Source organism: Myodes glareolus, chromosome 15, assembly GCF_982192425.1.
Source record: "Myodes glareolus chromosome 15, mMyoGla1.1, whole genome shotgun sequence".
Taxonomy (NCBI): domain Eukaryota; kingdom Metazoa; phylum Chordata; class Mammalia; order Rodentia; family Cricetidae; genus Myodes; species Myodes glareolus.
In genome coordinates this window covers 37,562,558-37,582,327 of record NC_142040.1, presented here as the reverse complement: position 1 = coordinate 37,582,327, position 19,770 = coordinate 37,562,558, and the positions used below count along the sequence as shown (strand labels likewise).

At 40.6% G+C, this 19,770-nt stretch overlaps 1 long non-coding RNA gene across 1 annotated transcript in view; it reads right to left on the bottom strand.

Annotated features, from left to right (window-relative positions):
* Window positions 1-7,470, bottom strand: part of LOC125406052 (uncharacterized) — a 41,532-nt gene extending 34,062 nt beyond the window's left edge. Inside the window, exon 1 of the long non-coding RNA XR_007233775.3 lies at window positions 7,085-7,470. This is a non-coding gene — a long non-coding RNA (uncharacterized LOC125406052). The remainder of the gene's footprint in view (window positions 1-7,084) is intronic.
* Window positions 7,471-19,770: the final 12,300 nt, after the last annotated feature.

Below are 19,770 nucleotides of genomic sequence, written 5' to 3'. Positions count from 1 at the left end.
TGGACTATAAAGTGATTTTAATGCAGCCCTGAAATGATATTGAATTAGTTACACAGTACTTAAGTTGACATCCTTAGTATTCAGGACTAAAGCCAGCAGTTTTCTTAACTGTTAGGAAGCTGTTTTAAACACAGATCAACTAAAGACCAGACTGGATCAAAGCTAATGCAGGGTCGGATCAGGCTAACTTAAACAACCCCATGTATTACATATTTAAAAGTTACGCCTATAACCCTTACTTCCCCTCACGTCGGAATGCCCAAACCTTTTCTCGTATCAGTGTAATTAGTAACTTATATCACCCTGGCTTTGAAATAAACATTAATTACAGGATTTTTTTGTGTGTGTGCCAGCAAATGCTCAACCCAGAAACCTGAGTTTCTGTGAGGAGTGAGCTCTGTGGGGTGGCTCCTGAGACCTGGTGGGGTAAATATTTGCCCCTACCCGAGTGGATTCTTTGCTGGAACACAAACCACTTTGCAAATATAGCTCACGATTGTCAATATGCAGCACGGTGAAACGAGTTTCTGTGGAGAAAACAGGGTTGTTTGCTTATTCCCACAGATCCGGCAATTCTGTGCCCTCTGCTTGTTGGCACGCAGTGACAGCTGGTCATTCCAGCACGGACAAAAACATTTCCCCCTGGCCTGTTCTCTTCGCTGGCCTGTGTTGGCCAGAGGCCAAGTCCATTTATAACTATTTCAAGGACAAAATTTAAGATGATTCAAGGGCTCTCATGAAATGTGTTTCTGCCGCGGCAGCAGGGCAGGCTCCCCAGGCTTGGTCGGCTATGGGGCTGAAACCTGCAACGTCTCCACGAACTGAGCAAACTTTCAGAATTAGAAAACGCACACGCTTGCCATCCAGGAGCCTGAGCAAAACAGCTGAAAAACAATGTACACTTTCTCCATTTCCTGCAGTATAAACTTCCTAGGAGCAGGCTCAAGTTTCTTGATAGAGAAGGAGGTTAAATAAATGTTGAAAACAAGCCGTTAGACTAGTGGGGCTGGATTTCTGACTGCCTTCCAAGTTCCAGCTCAGCCTCCTCTTTCCGTTCTGCCCTTTCTAATCCTAAAATATTAAAGCGGTTGGTAAACATGAGCTCCAGAGCCTCTTACGGACCTTCCTGGGTGGTGAATGACTTAGTGCCGAAGTGGGAGAGTGTGTTCTCTCGCTTCCCTCCATAGCTCGTTGAGGAACCAGTCATGTCCTGCTCTGAAGGACTTTTCACCAACTAGAGACACAGCCCAACCACCTGTCAGGGCTCTATGGTCAGGATCAACACTCTGTTTGATGAATGAAGCTCTACGTGGTGTTTACTCTGTTCAATTGCATTGGCATGTCATTGGTTTGTTCAATTTAATTAGAAAAAGATCTATGTAAAACAATTTCTCTGAAGATGAAATTCTCTTGTTCATAGACTAAGATGGTGGTCATATTTCTTAAAATTCACGTGAGTAACTTCTCACCAGTGTCTCCTCCATTCCCCAAATGTTTTCTTTTGGTTTTTCTTTTAGGTTCTTTTGGTCACGTCTGCTTCAGATGGACATCTGGTGCATACTGCCACCAGCCAGGGGCTTTCTGCCACCTGCTGTGGGCGCTTCTGACACAAGGAAACCCATCTTAGTGAGAAAAGCGACTAAACAAGCGGAAGATCTCAGGGAGAAAATTCCAGTCTATGTTTCAACCTAGAAACAAAGAGGCTTTCTCTTCTACCTTTGGTGTTAAACGCAAGCCGTGGTAGTCATGGGTTCTAATATCTTCTTCAAAAAACTAGAGTTTGTTCTTTGAGACAGATGAGAATAGAGGGCTTTGGAATCCCTAAGTAATAAAGCCATTTTGTCTCCTTTTTTCAGAAAGCCCAACAGTCAGGGCTGTCTTGTGTGCACGCCTTCTTCCTTCTGCTTTTACTGCAGGCTCATTCCAAGTCAACACCACCTGTAGTCAGTGACCAAAATCCACCAACTATTATTATCCTGTCCCCACAGATGGATCACCCTCTAAACCAGTCCTAGAAAAGTGAAAACAGAATTTGTGAAATAGGAGATTGGAAATAAATTCCTTAGTTTTTCTAGTTAGGAGAGCTCAGGGGGAGTAACATGAGGCAGGCAGACAGGTTGCAAGGTGGCAGAAGACTTACATTCATAACGGTTCTGGTGTTTCCTGAGAATTAGGGAGGTCCAAGTTCATTCTGCTCAGACCATGCCTCATTTAGCACTGCATAGCATCCTGCATCCCAAACTTGTTTCCAGTCCTTCATCAATTTTCACATGTACATGCCTTTTTATTTTTTATTTTTGGTGCCTCATGCCTTTGTCTTTGAGTTATTATTATTGCCATCATCATTATTATTTTGTCAAGGACATGCAAAAGCCTGTTCTGAGGAGTGAAAAAATCCTAGACATTGTTGTATGTTTAAACATGACAATTGGAATCAGAGCACATGTAAGGAATCCTGTACTCAATCTTAACAAGGACAATTTTTTAATTTCATTATTAAGAAACGTTTTATAGGAATTGTCACAAAAGAGTCTACAGTTTATCACCATTGATTCAATAATTACTATTTTTGAAACTTTCAAAGAGAGTTTAATTTACATTGAGTTAGGAAATTTTCCTTTCTTCCCAGTGGTATGTATTCTGCATACATGAATAATACATACAAACTCAGAGAGATAATCCAAACTGCATTTGCAATTCATAAAATTTAAATCACCTCTGTGAAGATTTATATAAGATAACAATGCCCAGGTCATCTCTAAGTTCTGTGTTTTTATATCATTTTTAGAGATGTGGATTAATAAACACTTTGTGTTACACCTGTGCATGATTTTACATTTCAGGGAAATGACCCTTAAAATTACTTTGACTATTTGTCTTTTGAGACAGGCTCTTGATATATAGCCCAGGCTAGCTCACATTTGCTCTGTACCTCAGGTTATCCTCTAGCTTTCTGTCGCCTGCCTTAGCCTCTGGATGCTAGGATTGCTTCCTATTTCCTAGCCTCCAAAGACTTCTGCTTTTAAAGAATACGTTATTAAACTGCTGGAGAAATGGTTATGTCTGCAACCAGAGTATGAAGAGCTAAGTTTAGGTGCTCAGAAAGCACAGGAAAAGCTGGTCATGACGGCACATATACCTGTAACCCCAGGACTTTTGGGAAGGGGACAAGCAAACACCGGGAGTGCAATGGTCATACAGGACAGAGGAGATGTGTATGTCTGTTCTCAGTGCATCGATGAGCTCCGAGTTCAGCGAGAGAGTCTGTCTTAAAAATACCGTGGAGGGTGATGAGCAGGACATTTACTTCACTTCAGCCTCTGTCCTTGCATCCGTGCATCCATGTGCACACATGTGCACACTCCCAAGGGAGGATATGTAGATATATATACTCGCACATTTTACATTTTGCATTCTGCAGTTGCCCTGGAAGGGGGAGTTGTTTTGTCAGATCTAAAAATCTTAGACAATACCTGGCATAATTCTGGTTCACATTCTAAAAATAGCATGAATAGTGTTTGAAAATGTTTTAAAATTTCAGCTTTAACCTGTTCTGATACAAGAATGGGTAGGATCCTTGGGGTCCTGGACAAAAAAAAATCAGAAAATATTTTAATATTCATGGTTCATGAACATTTTGTGTGGAACATCACTGGGATGCACAGAGATATACTTCGTGTGCTCAGGGCTGCGGTCCACCCTGGATTTCAGGGTGTAGTGTGCTGCGTATCTGATGGGAAAAGGCCTATAGCCACTCTTCGAAGGACTGACGCTCGAGCTGTTAAGTTTCAGTTTCATTATGCTTAGAAGCTGCCTCAAAGAGGATCTGATTTCTGAATGACTGCCGTGGAGTGTTTTCAAATACAGTATTTCTCTCCCATACTATTACTAAAGATTTTCCAACAATGCAAGCTATATGTGCGTGACTTTACAAGGATACAGCAATCAAGAGGAAAACAGATGACCTCAGTCAAGAACCTGTAACTATGCTGGGTTTATTTTTATTGAATGAACAGCTTTGTTCCACTGTAAGAGTTGGTGGTCAGAGAGCACTCAATATTACAACCTATAAATTTGAAAAATACCTTTTAAGTCAAAATCGTCAGTTATATATTTTCCTTGTCCACATTGAATCACTAATAATTATTATTTTATCTTGGACTTCCAGCCAGCTTCGACAGCTCATAGTGACTGACTTTTAAAGTTCCTTGGCAGTAGTATTTATTTCAATGTCACCAGTTAAGCCAAAACACTGAAAAGATCTCCCTTTTCCTACGTCATTCTCCAGGGTAATTTCATCCTCCTCCGTCAGTATTTGGTTCATCATTTTCTTACCTCTTTTAACTTATTCCTTGCATTCCAAGTCCGTGCTCAATATTTTAGAGATTTTTTTGTCATTTTTATGGGGCCTTGAGTAAGAAATTGTTTCAATAAAAAATAATTATTTGGATATAAGATTAAAGCCAATTTGTTGTATGGTTGAATTTCACTTCAGCAATCTTTTAGTAATAACCATATTGTCTGATGAACAAATCACAACTTTCCACATTGAACAAGGAAAATCATATAACTCAATTTGCTTGAAATTCTTTCATAAAAGAATAAACTTTAGAGAAGTTGAAAATTAAAGACTACATTGCTTTAGCAATATTGCATATGAAAATATAGTTGGCAGTTAGCCAGTTTCAGCAATAAAAAATTAGCCAAAATCTTTTTTTCTTAAGTGTTAAAGCATCAGATATATATATATATGTATATATATATATATATATATATATATATATATAATTTTGGAGTTTTCTGTTTATATTGTACATTAGATGAAAGAGAAAGCTTAAAACAATTATTGGAAGTGTTTGATTACAAGTACTAACCCATTTTGGCTTTATTCCCAATGAATGAGAAGCCAAATCAAAAATAATAGTAGCTTATTTTGCCTGATTTTTAAAAAAAACTGTAAAACCAGCTAGCTCTATATTCTGCTAAGTATAGCTGATTCTATGGAGATAATTTTCAGATGAGGCTGTGATGACTGAAGTGAGCATGTAGAGCTGTTACCTGGTTACAGATATCCCTACCTTCTACGTTCAAAGTTGATGCCTCTTGTGGGGTCTCAACATGGGCCAGCTGTGGCTGTAGATTAGGCAATCCTTGCTTCATAATGCTTTCAAAGCCACAGGGTGGAAAATGGGCCAGGGATATTCAAGCAAATGCTGCTTCCCTGTCAGGAGTCTCCACCTCACCTGTCTATTTAGCAAACTGCTGGAATTTCTTGCGCCCTCATGTTTTAAAGGAGAAATATGAAAATAATCATATTCAGGTGAATAAAGACGTCTCTATTAGTAAGATGTGAATGCCTCTAATTCCACTCTTGCTCTATATTCCCTGAAATAAGAAAAGATGTGTTTATTTTTAGAGTGAAAATCCAGCGTGGTGGAAGCCACTACTGGACACTTAGACCACAGGATGTATGTCAATCTAATAATCTCTTTTTAGCGTATGTTCTTTTTGTGGGTTAAGTTTCTACAGAAAGCCGAGACTAACAGAGTGAGAGATGTGACCAGGATGACAGCACAGCTTCCCAAGTGCTTGCTACACAATCATGAAGATCCAACTTGAATGCTAAGAACCCATATTTTGAAAACTATCTGGCTGTGGTAGCATATGCTTTTAACCCCAGCACTGGGAAGCTGTGCACTCCCCAGAGAAGGTGCCTGGGGCTCACTGTCCAGCCAGCCTAGCATAATCAAGGAGCCATGGGTCCCAGTGAGATAAGCAGTCTCACAAAACAAAGAAATGGTGTCTCTGAAGGAACAACCCTTGATGCTGCCATCTGGCCTTCCCTTGCGTGTGGACACATGGACACCAGCACACACATGTGCATGCATGGACAGTCAAATGCACACATACTCAAGACATACTTAAGTGATTTAGTCTCATTCTTTCACAAGTGACTATCCATGTCTGCTAGCAGTTTATTGAAGAGGCTGTCTTTTTCTCTGACTTAGATTTTTGGCACCTGTGTCAAAATCAGGAGACTATGCCCGTGTGACTTTGTACCTGTGTCTTCCACCTGTTCTTAGGAACAATGTATCCCGCTTTATGACAGTGCCATACTATTTTTGTTACCATGTCCTTTAGTACGATTTGAAATCAGGTATGGTGAGACCTCAGCATTGCCATTTTACTAGGCATTGCCTTGAAAGTCTGGGTTCTTTTGTGCTTCCACATGGCTTTCATAATGATTTTTTCCTATTTCTGTGAAGAAAGTTACTGAAATATTTATCAGAGATAGAATTGAATCTGTAAATGATTTTACATGGTATGATATTTTTCATGATATTTATTCTAATGGATGAGCCTGGTAGTCCTTCCATCCTCTAAAGAAATAGCAAGGTTTTACCTCATACCAGATGTGGAAACATGCAGATATGGATTACAATCTACTTCAACTAGGAAAACTATAGAACTGTTAGAAAACAGCTGCATTAGTTAATACTGCTATGATGTAACACCATGACCAAGGTAATATATAAGAGAAATATTTAATTCAGGACTTGCTTACCGGACCTTTCCAGTGGACTTCTGGAAGCCCATTGAGGCCTACAACTCAGCACACTATTGCCTAGGGAGCACTTGACTGAGCCCCTAAAACCTGCTGCGCGGGCTTAAGTGGGGAAAATATGACTATGCAGAGGCCCCCACCCCCACCATGTGGTACTCTGAAATTACAGGTGTTTGAGTATCATCGCTCAGAGCTTCAGCTTTTCAGCTGCCAATCCTAGAGAGAGTCAAGGAATGTGGATAAAACACTTGGTTCTAAAGGTAGCTTTTTCTCTAGTATAAAGTGGCTTAATCTCATCAAAATTATTACTGTTTTGCTTAAACTCCAGATAAAACTGTATTTGTGTGTGTGTGTGTATGTGTGTGTGTTCCTATTCATTTCCAGATTCCTCGTGAAGAATCCCATCCAAACTCTCACTGTTCCCTTTGATAATGTCCCAGTTATTCTAAAATGTATCCCCGTAAGCAGATAGATACTGATTCTGTGCAGTCTAGTTTATGAACAGCTAAACCTTTTCACCTGGAAGCCTTGGCGCCGCTTTTGCTCTACCGTGTGTTGAGCTCCGGAGCGGGTTAACAATAAAGCGTGTACACACACAGCTGTGCTGAAACACAGTCGATGTGAAGATAATAACTGTCATGCACTCCCCTTTTCCAGTTGTGATGGCATCGTTAGCATGACACGTAGGAGACTGGACTCTGTGCATACATATAGATACTGTCTGGATTAAGGTGAACCGTTGAGAATGTCTGTGAGGTATTATCTCGAGTTAACCGATGGGGGAAGACCCATCGTTATTGTGGGCGGGACCATTTTTGGAGTAAAGGATCCAAGCCGTATATAAAGGAGAGCACAAGTTGAATGTGGCCGTCCAAGGTCTGAGGTGTGCAATCCGACGCGGACTGTGGATCAGTTATCCAGCTGCTGAGATCAGTTATCCAATGCTCTCACCTCTGTGGGTTCCCTACCAGGAAGGACTGTCATCCGGATTTGTGAGCCAAATGCGCCATTTCTCCTTTAAGTTTGTCCGATTATCTAATTCCAGAAGGGAAACTGAGTCATCAGCACTGTTCCCATAATCTGAGATAAATCGATTTACCAACAGGAAAGTTTGGTTTGTCTTACGAATTTGGTTCCAGCTTATGGTTAGTTGAATCTATTTGTCTGAAATCTTTGGTTCGTTTGTGCATCATGATGGGGGGGAGTATGATAGAACAAAGCAATCAAATAAGAAACCTAGACAGATTAAAAAAAAGAAATAAAGGTCCCTATCCCTCCTTCAAGAGCACATTCTCAGTGACAAGAAGAGCTCGCCCATCATTTAAAGGTCTCTATTGTGTTGAGATAGCATGAAGCCGAGGACCAGACTTTTCTCATGTAGGTCTTCATGAGATAATCCCTTTACTTTGATTTGTTTTCATAACATACATATTCAGAGGCTGGCCCTCAACTGATCCTCCTGCTGCCTGATCCAGAGCTCTGGGGTTACAGGTGTTCACCGCCACACCTCGCTCACTGCTCCTCAATTTTATAGCATAAAGACGAGCGTGTATCACTGCAATAATCCACTCAAAGAGATTAGTTCTGGAAACAGATATCTCAGCATGTTTCTCTTACCCAGATGGAAGCTGAAGCTCTCAGAGGTTAAATAATTTATTCAAATTCACACAGCGGGAGGCGTGAGATAGAAGCCGAGAAGTCTATCCTCAGCGTGGACTTCGCAGCACAGAGCAAAATCGAGAACCACATCCTTAGCGTGAGTCACTGTGGTGCCCAAGACTTGGCAAACAACAGCAAAGGGGGCATTAGGGGACAAATTTCTCCATGAAGCATAAAATACTACATTTCTCTTTTTGTTTATCATTGTTGCCACTTGCTACAAAGGAACATTTGACCTTCAGTTGACCTTCAACTCCTCTCCTTTTCTGCGGTTGCTAATTGGATAAGTGGTTCTTGCCGATTTCTGTAGGCTCAGAACTCAGATTCAGGAGATATCAGGAATTAAACGAGTGGGGGAGGATTTGCTGGAATCAGTTGTTGTGGAGGAATATCATTCAGAGTTCTCCAAAATCTCCAGTCGGTTAAACAACTGAGCCACTGAGAAGCCTAAGATAACAGGACCTCCTGAGGCCAGGAGTTTAAGGTCAGCTTGGAGAACACAGCAAGGCTCTGTCTAAAAGAAAATCACCAGGCATGTCTAAGAATTCAGTGTGGCCTGAGGACTTCTATTTGGATTCTGATTTGGGTTTCTTACTCCTAGGTTGAATTCCGTTTCAATTTCACTGCTTGAAGCCATCGGTCCCCCTTATTTCTTCAGTTTGATTTCCTTCTGCGCATTTGGGTGCGGAATGGCTATCTGAAAGCCATTATCAGAGGCCGCCCCTCCCCTGCCAAGGGAAGGCTCTGATCACAGAGGCTTGCAGTGCTTCAGATTATATGCCTCCACAACACCCATTATCTGTGCAGAGAGGCTTTGAGAAAACGCTGGAGAGGCAATTCCACCATCATGCAGCTCTCCTCTGGTGATTATAGTGATACCACAGAGTTGTTCATTTCTTTAGCTACAACTGCAAGATAATATTTTATCAAGCCGTTTACAGAATGTACCAGATGGGAGTGGAAAACCTAAGCAAGGTGCAGATAAAATTGCTGCATACGCTAAGCTTCAGGTCCTTCCCTCTGGCATTTATTTACTGAATCTTAGACATTCAAACCAAAAGCACCTTGAAGTACCTATTAACCTTTTATTTTTGTCTTCGCCGTTAGTCTTTCGTGAAATAATCCCACAGCCTCTCTCACTGATCTGTGTATTTACTGCGGCGTTTGTTTCTACGTTTCTTTTAGAACTCCAGTTCCTGTTTCAGATGTAAATTCTTGAACTCATAAACACTGTATTTCTTTTCTGCCATCCAGCCTATAAAGGACCAGAACCCAGTGTGCCCCGTGATGGAGGGACTCATCAAACCTTGACCCAATATGAAAAGAAGTTTAGATTGTGCAGTGTCTGTACCGTCTTGCGTTGATGGGAAAAGAGCTCAGGGGACAGTGTTAAGTAGGAGGGATGCTCAACTTCTTCTTTGTTGACAAATAAATCCCGTCGCTTATATAACTGGTGCAGCTTTAATGACATTATCTCCCCAACATTGAGGTTCCTGAGGGCTGTTCTCGGCAGCCAATACTGTTTCTATTAAACAGAGGGACAATATTTATTAGTTACTCTGTAGATCATTCTTCAGTGCCTATTTCTTTTTCTTTCTTGGTTTTATTGAGCTCTACATTTTTTCTCTGCTCCCTTCATTTCCTGTCCCCTCCCCTTCAACCCTCTCCCATGGTCCCCATGCTACCAATTTACTCAGGAGATCTTGTCTTTCTCTACCTCCCATGTAGATTAGATCCATGTATGTCTCTCTTAGCATCCTCATTGTTGTCCAGGTTCTCTGGGACTGTGATTTGTAGGCTGGTTTTCTTTGCTTTATGCCTAAAAACCACTTTTGAGTGAGTACACATCGTATTTGTCTTTCTGGGTCTGGGTTACCTCACTCAATGTGATGTTTCCTAGATCCATTCATTTGCCTGCAAATTTCAAAATAACATTATTTTTTTCTGCTGTGTAAATGTACCAAATAGAACTCAAGAAATTGGTCATCTAAAGGACAAATAATCCAAAAAAAAAAAAAAATGGAGTACAGACCTAAGCAGAGAACTCTCAACAGAAGAATCTCAAATGGCTGAAAGAAACTGAAGGAAATGTTCAACATCCTTAGTCATCAGAGAAATGCAAATCAAAACAACTCTGAGATTCCATCTTATACTTGTAAGAATGGTTAAGATCAAAAATACTGATAACAATCTATGCTGGAGAAGATGTGGGGTAATGGGAACCCTCCTCCATTGCTGGTGGGAGTGCAAATTGGTACAGCCTTTTTGGATATCAGTGTGGCGATTTCTCAGAAAATTAGGAAACAGCCTTTCTCAAGATCCAGCAATACCACTTTTGAGTATATACCCAAAGGATCTCAATTGTACCACAATGACATGTGCTCAATTATGTTCATAGCAGCATTGTTTGTTATAGCCAGTGCCTATTTCATAAGTTGCATATTTCATAATGGGGGTATACTGTCAGGTTTTATATCTTACTCAGTTGTATGTATTGTCCCTGGCAATTCATGTAGAGTTAATTACTCTGCACTTGTTATGGCCCTGGCCTTTTTATCAGCACTGTGGAAGACTGGCCTCAAAAACTATCTAAATCTATGAAATCAATAAAGGATCAAATCAGAGACGTGAATTTCTTTGAACTTGGAAGGGAAACAAGTGTATTATGTATCTATTGATCTGCCTACAACCAAGTAGATCATCACAGAAGCTTTCGGCTTTCCATCACCTTGACAGGGTGGCAAGGCAGCAAAGCAAGACACACTCTTATACTTTATTGCTCTCGACCAGACAAGTAACAGATCATCACTCAAAGCAATGATACCAATTAGAAATTTCTGTACAAATATTCCTATCCACTTATTAGCAGTGCTCAAAACCCATAGGAGGAATAGAAGAAATAAATATGGGAAGATGGCATGACAGTATTATTTGGTCATTATTCTTTCCAGTGGTAGGTTGCTACCCCCAGGTCCCCTTGGCTAAGCTGTTACATGTCTATTTAATGCAAGAGCAAATTTTTCAGGAATAAACTAAATAGTCACCAATACAGGCATAAAGTGTGTTGAATATTTACAATGAATGATCTTCATTTCTCAAGTGATAGAATAGTACAGCTTTTTATTGTAATTCTTACATGGGTGAGAAAATTGAGGGCTGATTCAATTTTCTATTTTTTAATAATTCTCCAACTCTCCGGAGTTAGTAAGTAATAAGGCAGGAATTCACACTTTCCTCTATCTAGCCCATCTATCTAACTTACAGACTTTTTAAAACTCTGTATAAGACATGCAACTTGGGATAAAGAGAGAATACAAAATAGGTCTTAGAATGTGTGTTGGGAGCATAGTTATTATTTTCTCTACTCCATGAAAAAGAAGCAAGAACAGTGCTCAAGGTTCAGAATGTGTGCATGATTTTCTTTGGAATATGTGATTAAAATCTGAACAATGAATGTTAGGTACCCCAATTTGTTCAGAGAGAACAAAATAAAATTTCTCTTGCTAGTCAGGTTCCATAACTGTGGAGTTAAGTCACAAAACTTGACTTAACATTTTTCTAGAACATAAACCAGAGAGAAAGAATCCCTAGTTAGGATTCATAAGCCTGAAATGGAAGAAGCTAAAACATGCTTTAATCCGAGAGTCCTGTATGTTGTGTTCCAATTACATTTGTATTCCAAGGAGGCATTGAACCTTTCCCCTAAATTCTGTCTTTAAATGTATAAAGCAATGGACACATAGTCACAAATGAAACCAAATCTATTGACATTTAGTTACCAGGGTTTTGAAGAGTGGTGCCTGGGTATATGAACAGATTCATTAATAAGTTAAGTCACAAGATCTTGCAACAAATCCAGTAACTACTGGCACTGGATCTGGGGAGAATTCAAAGTCTTCAACAGTTAAAGCAAATTCAACAACTGTAATGCTATCTGCAGCACTCTCGCTCATACTGGCAGGGGAAGCTAGCTTTTCTTAGAGTTTAATGACTATAATGATGCATATTTTTCTCTTCCCCAGTTCACTTGAAGGTAACAAAGTTGGGAGAATAGAAACCATCTGATTTTTCTTCTTTATCTTTCTTGATTTTATTGAGCTCTACATTTTTCTCTGCTTGCCTCACTTCCTCTTCCCTCCCCTTCAACCCTCTCCCATGGTCCCCATGCTACCAATTTACTCAGTAGATCTTGTCTTTCTCTATTTCCCATGTAGATTAGATCTATGTTTGTATCTCTTAGGGTACTCTTTGTTGTCTAGGTTCTCTGGTATTGTAATTTGTAGGCTAGTTTTCTTTGCTTTAGGTTTAAAAACCACTTATGAGTGAGTACATATGATATTTGTCTTTCTGGGTCTGGGTTACTGTAACATGAGGAGCTGGCTTGTTGGGGTTTCTGTCCCACCCAGTACCCCACAACCGGCAAGCCCAAAGAAAATCACACACAGGACTCCATAAGGTTATAAACTGATTGGCCCATTAGGTCAGGCTTCTTAAGAGTCCTTGTAACTTATATTAATCCATTATCATTATCTATGTTAGCCACACGGCTCAGTACCTTTCTTATCTGGACAGGTTACATCCTGCCTCTTTGGTGGTCTGCGCAGGAGTAGCAGAGGAAGCTTCCTGCTTCCCAGAATTCTCCTGTTCTCATTGTATCACCTCTACTTCCTGTCTGGTTTTCCCACCTATACTTCCTGCCTGGCCAATCAGCGTTTTATTAAAATACATGATTGACAGAATACAGATAATTCTCTCGCACCCCTCCCCCTTCTTTAAAAAAAAAGGAAAATAACCATAGTCCATCTTTTGGGAATGTGGGCGTAGTATTCCAGGCTACTTCCTGCTGGTTGGGGGTGCTGATGATCTTATGGGGACCTAAAGAAAATTTAAAGTTATAATCAAGTTCTGACTGAAGTATCCTGTGAGTCTTGATCATCTCAGGCAGCAGTCTTGAATCAGTTCTGGATGTAGAATTCAGACATCTGGGCCATCTTTTCCTACCGGAGATTGCTCAGGTGGTCTCCCTTGGCCAAAGATGATTTTTCTTAACTCTGAATAAAGCCAGAGCCTCTCATTTTCTGTGGAAACAAAAGCAAAATCTCTTCTCCAAAGTAGCATACCTTTTGACTTCAATTTTGAAGCAAAGGTATTTTCAAAATATCTATCTTGGATTAATTCAGTAGCATTTATAAGCAAATATCTTTTAGCAGCTCTTGCTCCTTCCTCAGCAGTCAAACAATTCAACGAGAGCATAATAACATACAGTATCAAGATTCTCCATGTATTTTCCATCTTTACGTGGCTTTATTTTAACCTCTATTTCTTTTATTTTTACTTTTACTTTTTGAGACAGGTTCTCTGTATATCTTTGTCCTGGAATAACTCTGTAGACCAAGCTGTCCTTGAACTCACAGAGATCCACCTGTCTCTGTCTCCCCAGTGCTAGGATTAAAGGTGTGTGCTACCACCTTGAACTCAGAGATCTGTCTGTCTCTGCCTCCCAGAAATTGGGATTAAAGGCGTGTGCTACCACACCTTGAAGTCACAGAGGTCAATGTACCTCTGCCTCCCAAGCCTTGGGATTAAAGATGTGTACCACCACACCCTATTTCTCCCTTTCTCTCTTTTTTTACTTTAAGAACTTTAACTTTTATCCTGCATATATTTTTAACACACTGTAAACAATTTAGAGGTTTTCTTCCTCTTTGAATTTCTCTTTACTGTATATCTCTCTTTTTCTGATCACATGAGCCTTTAATTTACTAAGCAATATTGGTAGGACTAAAGCCGTGGCTTTGACAGCTAGATCCAGCCCATTCCTTAGCTTTCCAGCCTCATGGCTGAGATACCAACCAGAGCTGTGTTCACTGCCACAACTCTATGGCGTTTCAAGGTCCCTGCCAGCAAGCAAGCTGCAGCATTCTGCTCACAGACCACACTCAGTCGGACTGCCTGCCTGAAAGAGTTTGCCCTGGCAGGACTGCCCAGAAAGCCGGCATTTTAAAACAGTACAGCTTTTTTCCTGCTACAGCTGAAAACCGAAAAGCATGTGTTCAGCTTTTCACCAACACCGTTTAAGTGTTTCGTGGCAGAACCTCTTAATGAACTGCAGGGTTTTGCAGCTAAAGCTGAGTCAGGAAACCTCTCTTAGATGAGAGCGCTTGCTTGCCTCTAGCAAGCAGAGCAGACCTGACAAATTGCTGCTACCAAGAAACCACATACAATGCTGTCATTTTCTTCTAGAATTACTTCCCAAGCTGTCTCAGACTTTATGTGGATGCAGTTATCCACACTGGGCACCATATGTAATGTGAGGTCCGGCTTGTTGGGGTATCTGTCTCACCTGGTACCCCACAGCCGGCAAGTCCCAGAGAAAATCAATCACACAGAGATCTCTATAAGTTATAAAGCTGATTGGCCCATTAGGTCAGGCTTCTTATTAGTCCTTGTAACTTATATTAATCCATTATCATTATCTATGTTACCCACACGGCTCCGTACCTTTCTCAGCTGGGCAGGTTACATCCTGCCTCTTCAGTGGTCTGCACAGGAGTGGCCGAGGAAGCTTCCTGCTTCCCAGAATTCTCCTGTTCTCATTGCATCACCTCTACTTCCTGTCTGGTTTTCCCGCCTATACTGCCTGCCTGGCCAATCAGCGTTTTATTAAAATACATAATTGACAGAATACAGACAATTTTCCCACACCAGGTTACTTCACTCAATGTGATGTTTTCTAGATCCATCCATTTACCTGCAAATTTCAAGATGTCAGTTTTTTTCTGCTATGTAGTACTCCATTGTCTAAAGTATTACATTTTTCTTATCCGTTCTTTGGTCAAGAGGCATTTAGGTAATTTTCAGGTTCTGGTTATGACAAACAATTCTGCTATGAACATAGGTTTGCACATGTCCTTGTGGTACGATTGAGCATCCTTTGGGTATATACCCAAAAGTGGTATTACTGGGTCTTGAGAAAGGTTGTTTCCTAATTTTCTGAGTAATCGTCACACTGACATCCAAAGGGGTTATACCAACTTGCACACCCACCACCAACGTAGAAGTGTTCCTTTTACCCCACAACCTCTCCAGCATAAGTTGTTATCAGTGTCTTTGATCCTGGGCATTCTTACAGGTATAAGATGGAATCTCAGAGTTGTTTTGATTTGCATTTCTCTGATGGCTAAGGATGTTGAACATTTCCTTCAGTTTCTTTCAGCCATTTTAGATTCCTCTGTGAAGAGTTCTCTGTTTAGGTCTGTACTCCATTTTTTTTTAAATTATTTGTTTTTTTGATGGCCAATTTCTTGAGTCCTTTGTATATTTTGGAGATCAGTTCTCTGTCTGATATGGTGTTGGTGGAGATCTTTTCCCATTCTGTAGGCTGCCTATTTGACTTGTTGACCATATCCTTTGCTTTACATAAGCTTTTAAGTTTCAAGAGACCTCATTTATTAACTGTTTCTCTCAGGGTTTGTGCTGCTGGGGTTATATTTAGGAAGTGGTCTCCTGTGCCAATGCATTCAAGTGTACATCTCACTTTCTTTCTATGAGGTTCAGTGTTCCTGTCTTTTTGTTGAGGTCTTTGATCCCTTTGGACTTGAGGCAAACCATCTTCTAATACAGCTGTGCTCAACCTATGGGTCATGACCCTATGGGTGTTACATATTAGATATACTGCATATCAGATATACATTATAGTTCCTAACAGTAGCAGAATTACAGTTATGAAATAGAAATGAAAATAAGTTTATGGTTGGGTGTCACCACAACATGAGGAACTGTATTAAGAGGGTCACAGGATGGAAAAGTTGAGAACCAATGCTCTAATGAATGTGAACCAGGGCGGCTGATGGGGACAAAGTACCACAGAAATTGAAGACCTACTCAGGACCAGAGGGTTACTGGGACACAGACTTTCCTTGTCCAACAATTTGAAATTCAATTATTGGTTTCTTTTGCAACAACAATGACAACAAAACAACCAAAGAAATGTGAGCCAAGCAAAGAGCAAAAGGAAATATTATACATGCTCCAAAAAGCTCGGTAATACCCTGTCTATTCTGAGGAAGAAGCTTCAAATTTTGAAAATGATTTTACTCTGGGAAAAGGCAAGAAAGGTTCAGAAGATATGACATCCCCCTTCAACAGCAAGCAGGAAAATACACATGCTACTCCATTACACGTTTTGACCAGCAAAGTCAGATGGCAACATTATAAAATCATTATGCAAAATAAGAACAAATAAGTTGAAATTAGAAATAAAACAAAATGGGGGAGAAGTATTGCACAGAGTGCAAGTTAAGGAGCCAGAGAAAAGCACCGTTACAACTTGTAATCCTGGATTGAGTTGAACGTCAGCAAAAGATGAGTAGGAACTGAATGCTGACCTCGGCGGTATAGTTAGTTCCATGGAATCAAATGATCATCCTACTATTACTCACTAAAAGAGTAAAAAGAGACCATCCAGAGCCATGGAACAAGACCCTTCCCCAACTTTTCCTCCTAAAGAAGAGTAGCACCAGTGACTTGTGTAGATGGGAAACTCTATGGGACACATTAATACCGTCACCAATAGTAGATCAAATGGAAACAACATACTTCATGTCGTGATGGCATTAGAAGGAGGACTGTTTACGTGATATAAAATAAAACTCAAATGATAAAACAGGATAGATGTGTAGTAGGAGGCTGCTTGTTCATTTCCTGACTGCTCTGACTCAAAATAATCACTCAGAAACTATATTATTTGCAATACTGTTTGGCCAATAGCTTAAGTGTATTGCTAGTTAGCTCTTACATCTAGAATCAACCTTTTCCATTATTTTATATCTTACCATGAGGTTTGTTGACTTCTGGCAAGAGTGGTTCCAGCTGGCAGCTCGTGTCTTTCCCCTCTGGCAGCTCCATGGCATCTCTGACTCTGCCTTTTTTTCTCCCAGGATTTTGTTTAATTCCTCCACTCCTTCCCACTTAGCTCTACTCTGCCCTATCACAGGCCAAGGCAACTTCTTTATTCATTAACCAATAAAACAGCATATACACAAAAGGACTTCCCATACCATAGATGGAGTCCAATCATTATAAATAGTCAGAACAACTCAGACTGATAAGGGTTTGCACAAAGCGCTGCTCTATAGTCCACTTCTTTCATTTTTCTCCTCCTCTTTTCATCTTCATGACTACGAAGCCCTTCACCTACGTAGAATTCTAGGGTGAGAGTCATTTTCTTTATAGTAGGTTAAAGATCCCATTGTCATGTGACTTTTAATGTACAACTTAAAGAAAGAACAGAAACAAATGCTTACCTAAAGTGTGAGAACACTCTTTGAAGCCAAAATATGAGGGCAAAAGTTTCAATATCAAACAGAAGTGTAGACTGTCAGCATCAAGGAAAGGTGTTTGTATTCATATCTACTACTGCTATGTGCAATCAGTAAACGTGGATGGATTAAGCGACTCCAATGTATTATTTTACAATTCTAGAATTCATTTCTTCAGTATACTCATGTTGGATAGATATTAAGATGTTACTGACCTCTTGGATGGAAGCAATTACTTTGTCTTTTCAGTTCTACAGACTGCCTGCATTCGGTGACTCAAGAACCCTGCCTTCTCTTTCAAGGGTCCAGGTTAGTCGTCTTAATTTGCCATCTGTCTGGTTCTCCTTGCATTCTTTTTCCATATTTCAGGACACTGATTCCATGAAGTCTTAGCAGATAATCCAGTATAGACTTCTTATTTTAGATGAAGGGATTAACAAAGTTAATGCTATCGTCAACCTTCAGAATTAAATGTTACCATTCCCAATATCCTAAGGTGCTACCTCTGAAATATAATAGAACCAAACAATTAGCAGAGGTTGCTGAGAAACTAAACCTGGATACCTACCCAATGGATGTCTCTCAAAAGGAGCTCTTGGGATTTCATTAATCACTTGGTGAAGTAATACATTTAAATAAGATTCCTTTAATGAAATACTACAGCAGGTCACAGAGCAATGCTTCTGTGAGTCATGGCTGCAATGTCCACTTGGAATGTCTACATGTTGACCTACCCTAACTGAATCCTACATTTGATTTTAAAATTTGCTTAGGTCCTTCTATACTCTAACAGATATTTTTTATTATTATTTTAGCCCCAAAGGGTTCCCTCTTTTTCAAATTCCTGTCAGACACACATGGAATATTTTATAATTTTTCTTATAACCCACTCTATCCCACCCTTACCATTATCGTTACCATCGTTTTTGACTCTACTTTCTCTGCTCAGTAATGGTCCTTTCCTTCCCAGTCATGTCTATTTATCAAAGGAGTTATCAACACTCTCAGTTTGCAAAGGATGAAATGTCAGATTGAGAGATACAATTTGGGATTCTGATTCAAACAGCCTGAAGGTGGGAGAGAAAGACTTGAAACCCAAATCTGTCTGACATAAGCCTGGTGTTCATGAGCTGTTTGTCCTATCTCTCCGGAGGACATCTTTGGATTATAAGTACCTCTAAAAAGGAGACTGCCTCATAATTTTTCTGAAATTCCCAAGGCCACCACCGCAGATGTAACCAGATGGCAGGGGCCTTGTGCGTCTACGGGATGGTCACAAATGTAGGCAGGAAGCAGAAGGACGCCATTAGCGATGTCAATTGCTTCAACTTTGGTTCATTTTTGTAATGAGGACATTACGCAATAAGTTACAGATTCCAAAGGTTTCAAAGCGTTTTTATTTGGGGCTTGTAAATGGTGCTTGGTAGCGTAGGAGAATTTGGGGAATACCCTTTGCAACTTTTGGAAAGATGACTATGTGACCGCAGCTGGGAAGTCATCTAGCAACAACAATGTCACCAGGAGACTATCAATGCTTCTGACCACAGAATTTACATAGCCTTATGGCACCAGTTCTCACTAGAGCAATCCCGACTAACTCCACTCCAAGGAGGGGTGGCAGTGCTGTGTGCTGATCTCCGGGGAGCAGCTTCCTGCTCTCAGAGAGCCCTGTGGGGGAAGTTAAGCGCAGTTCACGGAGCCCCACCCCAAGACGAAATTCCAGGACACTTACACTTGTGCCTAATGATAATAATTAAGGATTGAAGAGGATCTTCAGTGCTGACAGATGGGGCATTTTATTTTCCATGCAGCAAGGCATCGTTTCTTTGACCAGGATATCTCCTAGCATGAATTTTCTAGAATCTGCTTCTGACCCAGAGGGATATAGATGAAGTTTATGGACCTTTTAAATAGCCATGTGTTTGTGTTTTATAAGAACACAAGAAGCCCTCTTTGGCTCTGTGCAGACTGTAGAAGAGTGCTTTCCCGGGGCTTTCACATCGCTATTACTACCCAGGGTGAGCCACCTGTGCTCAGACGTGAAGCAGACAGAAAGGCGTCAAGGACTTAGGGAAAGGGTTGGCGCTCTCAAGCAGGCCACATGCCAAGGTAAGGCTGTGGAAACTGGCATGGGTGAACAGGGGCACCTGGGAAGGCTTGCTGGGCCTGCTTGTCCATGTCCTGCTTCGTTTCTTCACACAGGTCCCAGCAGAGAGCAGGTGTTTA